The following is a 13202-nucleotide window of genomic DNA, read 5'->3' on the forward strand; positions in this document are numbered from 1 at the left end:
CAGTGATACTGGTTGTAGTGCTGCTGTAGGAGCAGCGATCTCTAGCATAAGCAATTTCAAGAAACCCTGAGCAGTTTAGCTTTTCATTTGGAGTAGGATACAAGGAGGAAGGAATGGTAAAAGTTCAGATTAGAAAGATGTGATTCCATCATGAAGGTCCTTGCAAGTCAGGTGGAAAAACCCGTGCAAATAGTTTGAATGTTCACTGATTCACTGAAAGAAAATTACATGGTATCCATGGGGACTTCCCATCCCTGAGCTTCAATTTGCTCATCTATCAAATGAGAGTCTTTACTTTCTAACTTCTAAGTTGTGACTATGATCTCTGACGTTTCGTAATTCCTTGAATTATTAAATCTTAATCTCCCACTGAGAATTATTTATTCAGTACATATTTATAATAGAACTGCGGTGGTCCTACAGTAGATCTATAGCACCCTGTGCTAGGTCCCAGGGGCCCAGCACTGAATAAACTCAAGTTATGAGAGGTCCAGTGGGAACTGGGGTTGGGAGAATAGTCATGTGTTTCTGATTTAAATATGATCTGGAAAACTCTATGAGAAGTAAGTAGAGGATTCTGTAAGCACCATTACCTGCTCAGGAAACATTATGGGCAAAGGCCAGAAAGAGGACATGAGCTTGGTATATGTATTAGTTTTCTATTATTGCTGTAACAAAATATCATGAACTTGGTGACTTAAAACAACACAGTTCTCTATTATCTTATAGGTCTGTAGTTCAGAGGTCCAGTACAGGTCTCGTTGGCCAAAAGGAAGGTGTTGGCTAAAAGAACTGCATTCTTTTCTGGAGGTTCTAGGGGAGAATCACTTTCCTTGCCTTTTCCAGCTTGTAGAGGACACTATATTTTTGGCTTGTGGCCTATTTTTCTCAAAAGGAAATTCCGGTTCCTTTCAAAGCCAGCAACATTCCACCTCTTTGACCATTCTTCTATAACTATGTCTCCCTCTGACCACAGCTCAGAAAGGTTCCCTGCTTTTAAGAAGTCATGTGATTAGGTAAGGGCCAGCTGGATAATCCAGGATAATCTCTTCATTTCAGGATCTTTCATCTTAATCACACCTGCAAAGTCTCTTTTGCCAAACAAAGTAATGCTTTCACAGGTTCCAGGAAATCGGAGTGTGGATATCTACAGGGGAACCATGATTCTGTCAACCATAGTCTTTTTATGGGAATGTAAATAATTGCACATTGTTAATAATGTATAGAGAGTGAGGATATAAATGAGAAGAGCTGAAGTAGCCAGATCATGAAGCGTGTTTTGTGCCTTATGTAGAGTTCTGAAGTAACCTGATGGCAACAGGGAGCTGGTCAATTCTTTTTAGTACAAGGATATTTAATCTATAATGAAGTTAAGCTATTGAAGTAAGAAGTTCAGTGGTACCCAACAATCCTTTGCATTTATTTCTATGGGAAAATTAAGTCTATTTTTGAACTCAGTATCCTGGGACATATTTTGTGTCCTGTGCATAGTATTACGTTCCCCATTCCTTTGTACCATGTTCTTTTCTACCCTCTCTCCCTACTTAGTTTTTCTGGAGCCTGAAGGAATGCCATTCATGGTCTCTGACTTGTTGGGTGAAAAGTTCAGGATGGCTTTCATCGGGCAAAGGTGTCTCAGATTTTGGAAACTGGAACTTGGTAGCAGCAAGGGGTGCTTCGGTGGACAAAGAGATGCCTGTTCCTCGGAACAGCGGTACGTAGAACTCATGCTTCCTGGAGCTGACAGAGCCTGAGTGAGGAGGTGGATGGCCTCTTCATATATTCAACCCAGGAGCAACCCCCAGCTTTCTCTTGGGTCCCCAAGGAACAGATCTAGGAAGTCTAATGAGAGAATTGGCACTGCTCCCCTCTGCCTTTAATGTAAAAGTGGACAGTTAACTTGTATACTTGTTCAGGAATGATTCGTAATCCTGAGGAGGAATTGCTGAATAGAAGGAGCCTGGTAAATTCCAAGATTCTCCTGATGGAACAGGGAAGTTGAGATTTATTGTTCAGTCAGTTCCAATTGCCCTGTTGTCTTGCAGAGGAAAGCAGCTAAACAGGATGTTGGCTTGTGATATTGTGATACTGCCAAGGGGGGATCAACCTCAAAGGACATGGTGTCAGAGCCGTGTTCAATGCCTGATCACCTGGCAAGCGAGTCACTTGTGAGATGATGCCTTAACACAGGTAGAATCAGGGTACCCACATTATATCTGATCGCAGAAATGTTGATGCAGAAGAGCAAACTGGCTTTGATGTTCATGAGGTTGCAGGCTAGGGAACAAAGAGAAGGTTGCATTTTTAAAGGTCATCTCTGTTACTTATGAGGAAACGCATTTTATGCTTATGTGAGACTGCATATCGAGAATGGGAAATGAGCATATTTGAAGGAAAACTGCAAGTTGTTTTCCCGTGTGTGAATTTCATGTGCATGCATGTGTGTGTGTAGGTGTGTGTATCTGGAAGAGTTTAGCATCCTGAATACTTGTTCCTTCTATGCTGTAGTTGATAATGTCTAACATCCACTGTGGTGCATGGAGTGGAAGAAGCTTCTATCTTCCACTTTAGATGTTAATTATGTTTTTTTTCAGAGAAGGCATGGAATTTCAAATGTGACTTCTTTCCTAATTTGCAAGTAGAGTTGACAACAGTGAACTGATCTTCTCTACCCGAACTCAGAGGGGTATCTGTTGAACAAGTAGTAGTTGAATTTCATACCAAACTACAAAACGTTAGATACTTGAGGTGAATTGTCCTTTATTTGGATGAACGAGGAGAGCGCACAGGGCTGAAGCTGCTTGTCTGAGGTCATGCAGTAGGTCAGTAGCACCGCCAAGGCTGGAGCCATCATCACCTGACTCCCCATTACTTTTTTTCTGGTCCAGCACAGCTGCCTCCCAAGTTTAATAGTCTATGACTCACAGTCCAAATCTATGGTGACATATAATATGTTACTTTGATTCTAAATCAACAAGCCACTTTTAGAAGTGCTTACACTGCTGCCTTACTTTTTATGCTATTGGATTCTTCAAGTTGAGTCTTATTTCTAGAACCCCTATAAGAGTAACAGGAGGAGCCATGTATTCAGGATCATTTCAAATATGTATTGACCACTTGTTGGGCGACAAGTCTCTTCTAGAGGCCGAGGGTGCAGCTATGAATAAAACAGTGTATTTCCTCAAACAGTTCCTTTTCCTCTAGGGAGAGGCATCATAAGCAGATAAGTGAATAAACATTTAAGTCCAATGGAGTTAAATGCTGTAGAGAAAAATAAGGCAAGACAAAAAGGGGAGAGAGAGAGCCTTGGTTGGAGTGGAATAATTGTGGTTGTTTTACATCAGGCAGTTAGAGAAGCTTAGAGAAGGCAAGTAGGTGAGGGAGTGTGCCACGCAGGTATTTAGGACAGAGGGAAACGTGTTCCGGACAGAGGAAAGTACACCTGTGAAAGCACTGGGAAGGAGCCTGGCTGGCAACTGGCTTGTTTGAGAACGAGTAAAGTTGGCAAGGGAAGCTGGAGCTGAGTGATCTTAAGGAGAGTGAGAAAAGATAAGGGCAGGGAGGTGACAGGGACTGTCACACAGGGCCTTGTAGGCTGTTCTGATGACTTTGACTCTTACTCTGAGCGAGATGGGGACCACTTGAAGTCATGTGATCAGACTTACATTAAAGATCACTCTGGCAGCTTTGTGGAGAATTGAATGTGGGCTAGAAATGATAGTTGGTTGGTAGCTATGGAGCAGGTGCTAAGAAGTAGTGGGGTTCTGGATATATTTTGATGGTATCATCAACCAGTTTAGTGGACAGATTAGAGGTAGAATATAGGAACAAAGGAAGAGTCAAGAATGACTGCTAGGTTTTAAGCCTGAGCAATGAGAAGGATGGACATGCGATTTAGAGAGATGTCAGGAGGACAAAAGATAATTAGTTTTGTGGTTTGTTTTTTTGTTTGTTTTGTTTTGAGAAGAAAAGGTGATCAGGAATTTGGTTTCCGATATGTTAAATTTGAGCTGTTAGCCTTCCAAACAGTGGTCGAGTAGACAATTATATATTTGAGTCTGGGGGTTCAAGGGCAAAGTGTTGACTTGATATAGATTTAGGAGTCAGGAGATATGAATTTAAAATCTTGGCACTGAGTGACATTATCTAAGATGCTGGATTAAGCTGTGAGGCCACGACTTTGAGGTCCCTTGGAGACACAGAGGAACCGTTAGAGATGTCATGAACAGGGGTATTGAGGTGGGAGGAGAAGCAAGAGACAGAGCCATCCAAAAATGTTGTGGAAAAGGTGCTTCAGGAGGGAGGGAGGGAGCAAGTTACCTGCACTGTGGGGTTAAATGCCATGAGGACTGAAAATGGACCACTGGATTTAAATCTTGGATGGATGCTACCTTGACACAAGCAGTTCTCATCATTCTCCTGAGCCGTTGGCTCACACTTGCTTTACTTTTCCTTTGTGCAGGTGGAAGCCACACTAAATTATCAATACAAGGACTCTGGAATTACATTGCCTGGAGTCCAATCCTCGTTCCATATTTACTGGTTGTTGAAGTGTGTACAACTCATTTTACCTTTGTCTGTGCTTCTTTTTAAAGGGAGGAAATTATATTATCCACCTCAATGAGATAAACACTTTGCACAGTATCTGTCACATAGTAAATGACCCGTAAATGGAATAAAACAATCAGTAAAATTAACAAAAATACTTGGTATGAGTTAGTCTCTCAGTGGATGTTTGCTGAACCAATGAAGACAAAGGGTGGGGGGGTGGGAATTAAACCTTCAACACTTTTTTTTTTTTAACATCTTTATTGGAGTATAATTCCTTTACAATGGTGTGTTAGTTTCTGCTTTACAACAAAGTGAATCAACTGTACATATACATATATCCCCATATCTCTTCCCTCTTGCATATCCCTCCCTCCCACCCTCCCTATCCCACCCCTCTAGGTGGTCACAAAGCACCGAGCTGATCTCCCTGTGCTGTGTGGCTGCTTCAATACTTATTAAAACAACTCAGCGAATAGAGTTTCCAGGACTGTGAGGCCATAGTTGTTTTTGCCTTTTTACCTCCCACTTACAGTTCTAAATACAAGCAAAATAAATCTACAGGTTCCCCAAAGGTCACAAATGAATGTGATGATCTAAAGGATAGTGGGCCACACTGATTACATTTGATTAACTTTCTGTCTAGTGATGGGCATAGGACTCCGCTTTTCTCAGAGGAGCGAAGGCCTTTGTCCTATTCTGAACTCACGGGTAAAAGAAGAGTTACTGTTACAACAAAGAGCTTGACTTCTTGTCTCCAGTGGGAGACACAGATCTCCACAGACATAAGGAAACAAAATATCTGTGTTCCAGTGCACCGCTCTGCCTATGCTCCTGTCTAGCCATGTGACCCTAACATGTCCCTGCCCCTTCTGGGCCTTAGTCTCTCCAGATGTCACATGAGGGAGTGGAAGTAGTTAATTACCAGTGCTTCCTCCACCTGGAATTCTAGGTTGGGATTGAGGAGTAATTCATTCTGATGACATATGACCCAACCTTCAGCTCTTAACTGGCCCACCATCATGATCACAAGTACTTGATTATTCACACATTTTTGAATATATGAATTGCATAAAGCTGTTCAGTGATGGTGAAAATTGAGTCCTAAATATTCTATCAGATGTATATGTAATGTAACCTATTCAGCATCTCATTAGAGTGTAAAATGATAAGTGAAATATGCACCAGGCGAGAAAGAGCATTATAAGGGAGTAAATACAATTTGATTTTTGTGAGTTAAGGATGATGGTATAAGAGCTCCAGTTACAGGAAGCCTGAGCTGCCATTTGTAGTACTGTCTCTAGCAAGGAAAACCAATGATATGTGTTGTTTTCTTTCTTGAATCTCTGTGTTCACAGAATCAACTATTTCGCTCAAAACTGGAAAACAAAGCTTCCTGCTAGCCTCTTTGTCCAAGTCATTCTGGCTCCTGACTCATACCAGTTATATTTATAGTTTTGCATATTTTATTATTCTTTAACCACAGCAGTGCCACAAAGAGAAATATTTTTCCTTTGAAAAAGGTACCCAGAATTGCCCAGTTTCCCATCAGAGAAAATAAAAACACTTACCTCACATAAACTCACTTCAGAAAATGTGAATGTAACACTGTTCCCCAAACCACTTTCTCCTTTGAATGCCAGCTGTCTACACAGCAGCTCTCCTGACCTCCTCCTTCCAGCATCTCAGGCCCTTCTGCCTGCTGGGCTGGGACAGGGCTGGGGCCGTCCATCTGGCAAAGCACAAAGAGCTCCTGGTCTCACTCTGATAATCCTGGACCTGGATTCTGTTCTACCACTCAGCAGCTCTGTGAGTGCTGGAAGGTATTGAAGTTCTCTAGATCCTCATTTCCTCATTGGTAAGAGAGGAATGATTACATTTACTTTTTGACGTGGCTGGAATTATGAGAAAGAATGCACAGAAAGCATTCTATTCATGCATGGGTCCATCCCGTGTCCCATAGTATGTGCAGGTTTGCCTCCCCTCCTCCAGATGGCCCGTGGTCTCTGTTGCTTCACCTGCTTTTTCTCTCTGCTACTCTATCCCCAAGGGGTCTTCCACTGCTCTGATAAGTTAGGAAAAATGGCAGGCAACTACCGCTCAGGATCCCATCCAGTTTACTGAGGCCTCAGATCACTCGCCAGCAGATCTCTTCAGCACTGTGATGTCAGTTTCCTTGTGTGTTTCTTAGGCTTCTGTTGTTTCAGTCTCCATAAGGTAGTGTGGGATCCACCAGACCTGGACTCCAGTCCTAACTCTCAGGTTCACCTAGTGTTTGACCTATGCCAAGCCATTTCCTTCTACATGTTTAAATGACAGTCCTATCCCTTAAGGTCTCCCGAGAACTGCATAGATTATTTATGCTTTTGTTTATTACATATTGAAGTATTGAGGGCCATCCCCTCCTGTGTTCCCTTCCTTTCTTAGGATTCAAAGTTTATATGTTCCCACTGTTACCCCTGAAATAGGCACTAGGTAACATTTCTAAGCCTGGCTAATCTACAGGCCCTTCAGGGGCTGGTCTTCCTTCCTGATAATGATAATGCAGTGCTTTCCTCTGATATCTTAGAGTTTACAAAGTATTTTTATTTATTCTTTAGGATTGAAGTGTCATGATAACTCTTGGAGATGGGGATTCTTATCCACATTTTAGACGTGAGGAAACAGGCTGAGAGACAAAATGATTTGCCCAGGAGTCCTATAGTAAGTGCTGCGTAACCTAGATTTCAGGCAGCATCCTTCTTTTCCCAGACCAATGTCCTGGCCTTTGTTCTGAATGTAACCGTGACCCCCAACCTGAGTTAGTGTGTCTTTGTGCTTATTAGACCCTAAGCAAATCTGTCTTTTCTAACATGAGTATAAATCGAAACTTTCAAACATTTTCTGAAGCTTATAGGATCTACATTTCCCTCCTTTTCCAATATATTACTAAATTTAAATTCCTTGTTAAGCTCAAGAAATTCACTGTTACCTTGGCTTCTGCAGAATTCTCAGTAAAGCACATTTCTTCATTGTGATGGGCAAGAGCGATGCACTCGGTAGCTGAATGTACCTCGCCTTGAGTATTAACTCGAGAGGCAGTCACGGTAAAAGAAAGCACACTTATTTTAATAAGCACCCTTGATTTTTCTCCCCTCTCTTTAATGGAATGCCATCCCATGGTTAATAATCCACTGTGCTTGTCAGTACACGTCCCTGCCATTACTCAAAAATGTAAGGGAACAGTATGGTGTAGAAAGAGCACTGGGCTAAAAGTCAGAAGAGCAGATTCCAAGCCCTCCTCTTCCACTAATTATTTGACTTTGGAAAAACCACTTCACTTGTCTGAACATCTCATTTATCTTTTATAAAGCATTGAACTAAATCTTTTCTAAGGTTCTTTTCAACTCTAATGATTGGTAAATTCTTCAGCAAGTTTTTCTCCTTTGTAACTTATTGGAATACTATCTGTCATTGTTTGCATTTTGCAGGGAAATGCTTGTTGCATGTGCAATTAGGAGGCTTTACAGCTATGTATTGAGTGCATTCTATGAGAAATATAATTAAGGTATAATGGAAGTTTGGAGGAGGGAGACACCCAAAAGAGGAAATTATGAGTAATGATAGGACAGTTTGAAAGTTCAGGTTCTATTGAGAATGAGGCATCACTGAGGATCTATATGCGTGGAGGTGAGCAGTTAGAGATAAGGTTGTGAGGAAGGGCAGTTTGCTGTGAGTTTGGGGGGTCTCCACAGTGTGTACTGTAGGCATGCTCACACATACACACACGCATATGCACATACACACCTCTTTTAAGGGTCTCCTGACTGTCGCTCTTTTTACTTCAGCAAGCGGATAATCTGTCAAGATTAAGTAGATGTGTACATCTGAGAAGTAACTCCTTTACAACAATGGAGAAAATCGGTATACCAGCATCTTTGAGCCATATGATTGTCATTTGGGATTGTAAGAGTTTATCTCCCCTGCTGGTAGTGACTTCTTGTGGGAAAGAATTTTGTATATATTCTTCCTTGAACATCCAACACCAAGCATGGTTCCAGCATAGTTGGTGCTCGGTAGGAAATGCTTGTTGCACTGAATTGCTGCCTGCCTAAAATCCTAGGAAGGAGAGAAAGTAGGTGGTTTTTCTTATGTTGAATCACTAGGAGAATTTTTTTTAAAAAATGAGCTGCCAGTAACAAAATAAAACTGCAATGAAAGAATTGACAGCCTGGATCTGTAATCTGCCTGACCTGACAATTAAAAGAACTTATTACTGTGTCAGCCTGCCAGATGGATCTCCTTGAAGTGTAGCGCTTCTAAGCGCGATTCAAGTGCAAACTTTGTTTTCTCCCCACTTTGTGTTTGTTGAGCTTGGGAAAGAAGCAGTTTTATATGAACTAAACCCACTCATCTCAAGTGTGTTTAATGACAGCAATATGTGACAGATAAAATAGAATCCTATGGCCTCATTTGATGTTTGTTTTCATTTCAGACCTTAGTGAGAGGAGACAGAGGAGATAAAAAGATGTGGCTCAAACAGAGGAGTTTAAAATAAATTATCTATTATCACAAACTTGTCCATTTCTCTCTGGGGAAATTTGAGAGGTCAAATAACGCAAACACTACTAGTAGTAGTTGAGAGTTATAGAGCGCTTAGCAGCTTATAGGGTGGCCTTGTGTTCATTTCTCATCCTTTCCTGACATCAAGTCTGTGAGTTTGCCTGCCAGAAACTACTGTCCCCTTAATACACACAGGTTGAATGAATTGCCCCAAACGCCTGCTTCTAAAGTGGTCCTGTTGATTTTGATTCTTTTTTTTTTTTTTGGCTGCACGGCATGTGGGATCTCAGTTCCCTGACCAGGGATGGAACTTATGCCCTGCATTTAGAGCGAGGAGTCTAAACCACTGGACCTCCAGGGAAGTCCCTTGATTTTGATTTTGAATCCAGTGATTCCTCCAATTTTCTGTACTGGCCCATCAGTCAAATATGTGTGCAGTACATTGGAGGCATCCTTTTCCTTAACTTTATTGAAACATACGTATGAATGGAGTATGTGGATAAACTCTCATGACACTATCCCAACAATCAGAAGTATGTAGAATAGCACTTCAAAGTCATCCCTCACTAACCACTCTATTTATTTCTCCTCTACCCACACCAACTCCGTACTTTTTTTCATGAAGTAATCACTGTAGTCCGTTTGTACATCTTCCCAGTTTTTTACCAATACTTTAATATATTCAATACATGGCTATGGCTGTATAGGTAACATTTATTTTAAACATAAGTAGAATGATATTATCTCTTGTCTCTAATTTGCTCTTTTCCTCCAGACCTTTTTATGTCCATAAACAGGGATGGGCCGTATTGTTTTTAACACCCATTCAATGCTCCATAGTTTGAATGCACCATCGTGTACCTCTTCTGCACTGATCGGCATTCAGGATGGGCTTCAGCTCTTCTTTATTATAAGTCGTATTAAGATGAGTTTCCTTGCATGGTATCTTCTTTTTTGTGTGAATCCATAATTAAATGTCTGGAATTGGAATTGCTTGGAATTTCCAGGTTTATCAGAAGTCAGTTTAAGCCACCATCCCATGTTATAGACCTGAGCTTCCACTTAGTTGTTCAAGGATGTGTTTTTCGGAAGAATCTAGACACTTCTCTAAACAGACTCTTGTGGCCAGGAGAGTAAATGTTGGGGAGGTTATTTTCCATGGCTCTGTGGCTTGCATACAGGTGGCACTCACCATGGAAGAAGAGTAGGGTATTCTTGTGACAATTTTGTTTACTTAGGACAGCCACATTCTTCATTCAGCTAGAAGAAGTTACTTAATGCAATGAAAATATCTATCAGAATTAAAAATGCAAATGGTGCCGTGTGCTCAAAACTACCATGAATTTATTCTTTGTTAAGAAACAAGAGTTTTGCATAATCAGGCTTGAAAAAAATCTGATTTAACTTTGTCTACCAGTTATATTACATGAGTGTGCAGAGAGTCAATTCCACCTTCCAAGCCATCCTGTCTCTTTCCACGTTTTCTTGCTGCTTCGTACTGGAGGTAATTAATAGGGGTTAAAGTCTGAAAATGTGGGTATGGAAGAGAAGAGAGCTCTTGTGCAGTTTATAGATTGCAGAAGCGCCTGCTCGCAGATATTTCCCAAATCACGAATCATGTGTGACAAGCAGAGACACAAAATAAACTCCTTTTGCCCTGTCCTTCTATTTTCTTTTTCATGGTTAAAAGGCTTTAGTTTAAAACCATATATAGTATAGGTCAGAATCCTGTTTGCCTAAGTTCTTTTAAAATAAAGAAATTATTTCGCAGGTTTGTTGTCCTTAGGTCCTTTTCGGACCTAAGGACAACAGGAATCCAAGATGTGCTTAAAGCTACCTCAGATGACACTAAATGGTGGGAATTTGTGGAAAGGATACAAAGAGAAGGAAAGAAGTCCAAAAACCATGTCAGTAGCCAGACAACCAAGCCCCATGGAAACTTGGAAGATCACTGAGGACACAACAGTAGCTGATTTTGTCATTCCCTCCAAGTAAACACCCCATGTTTCCTTAACCAGTGGGTCTCCATTCCTAGCACTTAGCTTCACTCGGTTTTTCTTTCCATTTCCTACTGATGCTCCTGTCGATGACTCTGTTTAGTCTTCTTCTGGACACCGTGATGTTCACTCTGTAACGCCCTCTCCTGCCTTAGAACTTCTCCATACCATTCTGTATATCTCTTGCTTTTGCCCCATTCTATTTCTGCTACCCGCCGTTCTTTCTCTGTATGCCTTACACTCAAAGCAATGGGATCCATTATTTTAGCTGGTTCCTAGCCAGTACAAATTGGGAAACACGTCTTCCTCCAACACATCTCATGGAGCTGGTTTTGGTTCAGTCTCTGATCCAGTTAGTTGTGGGCCAAACTCAGAATTACCTGTTTACAAAGATGTGGTAGTGGATTTATTTAAAAAACAAACAACTTTTTGAGGCTCTCACCTTAAACAGAGCTGTGGATGTGGTAGAGACTCAACATTTTATGCCCTCCTCTGTCATGGTGAGGTTTTAACTCAGCCATTTGGAAGGTTTTGAAGATGCAGCATTCAAGTCCACATGCTCCAGAAACATTTGGAAGACTTAGATTCTGGTTCTTACGTTACTCCAACAAGCATTGGAGCTTCTTGTAGTTTAGCTTTCATTTCTAAGCTTCAGTTTACCCATCTTTTCAAGAAGTTTACTGTAAAAAAGGAAAAAGCTAGCTTAAGAGAAGAGGACGACTAAGGCTAAGTGCCCACAATCCTCTGCCCCCAAGTAAAAGTGAGACCTATATTCCCTTGGAAATGCACCCATGGAGTGGGAGCCACGGAAGATACTAATGAGTGTGGAGAAGGGAGGGAATGAGGGAACTGGGCTCTAGAGGAGGCAGTAGGGGCTGGAATCAAGAACACAGTGGGAAGGATTTGCTTAGCAAGGAGATTGGGTGTTTTTTTCCTCTTCCTGCAGAGAGAGACAAGTACATCTATGGAAACAAAGATAGGTTGATGAGAAGTGACTGACTAGGGGAGAACATTTATGCTAATAGAGCCTTACTCTTCTCCAAAGTAGGGAGGGAAGTTATGTGTGGAAAGAGGGCATAGGAGTGTGTGAGGCCAAGGACATTTAGATGGACCCTTTGGGGGATGTTTAATAAAGAGATCCATGAAAAGGTTGTGGTGTAGCACTGAGACCCACTTGAAATCTAATGATGAGGTCTGCACTGTTTCTTGCCCTTCTCAAGAATCTGCAGAATCCAAGACAGCTACCAAAAATAAAATAAAATGAAAGGAAGGAAGGAAGGAAGGGAGGAAGGGAGGGAGAGAGGGAGGAAGTGAACAAGGGAAGGAGGAGACCTTGTAGGTGACTGTGAGTTAAAGGTTAGCAGAGACATTGGATGAAAAACAAGGGAACAAGGCTAATTGAGTATTAATTGTTGTGACTTCAGGGAACACAATAAATAGTACCCTCCTTTCTACCCATGTTCAGCAGCCATTGAGAAATAGAGGAATCAGATAGTTGGAGACTAAAATGTCAGCCTTATGACAGATAAAAATACCTTGGGGGCTTCCCTGGTGGCGCAGTGATTGAGAGTCCGCCTGTCGATGCAGGGGACACGGGTTTGTGCCCCGGTCCGGGAAGATCCCACGTGCCGCGGAGCGGCTGGGCCCGTGAGCCATGGCCGCTGGGCCTGCGCGTCCGGAGCCTGTGCTCCACAACGGGAGAGGCCACAGCAGTGAGAGGCCCGCGTACCGCCAAAAAAAAGTACCTTGGACTGCCATTACCTTTAGGTCCAAGGAAAATTACTACTGTTTTACCTCTGAATAGACAGGTGGCCCTTTGATAGTGGTCAGCACTTGTCACCTGCAGGCTCCTCCTGAAGTGAAGCTGTCTTCCACACCCTTCCCCCTTCCCCTAAACAATTTTGAGCCTGAAGAAGTAGAGAAAAGCATGATCTTGCAGGCAGCAGATTCTGAGTGGAGCTCAGAAAGGGGCTGAACCGTACCTGCCTTGTTTCTTTCCTCAAAGTCACAAGATTAAGTCATTGCTCCCTGTCAGGAGGTTGAGTGGGGCATAGACCGACGATAGGAATGTTTCTCCATGGAAGGTCCCTCCTTGTGGAAAACTCGAGTACGGAA

General features: G+C 42.0%; 1 protein-coding gene across 1 annotated transcript in view; it reads left to right on the plus strand.

Moving 5' to 3' along the window:
- Positions 1-13202, plus strand: part of LPP (LIM domain containing preferred translocation partner in lipoma) — a 565263-nt gene that overhangs the window by 242783 nt on the left and 309278 nt on the right. The gene's annotated exons all lie outside the window — the stretch shown is intronic.

The sequence above is a fragment of the Grampus griseus genome (assembly GCF_964374135.1).
Source record: "Grampus griseus genome assembly, chromosome: 5".
Classification (NCBI taxonomy): Eukaryota; Metazoa; Chordata; class Mammalia; order Artiodactyla; family Delphinidae; genus Grampus; species Grampus griseus.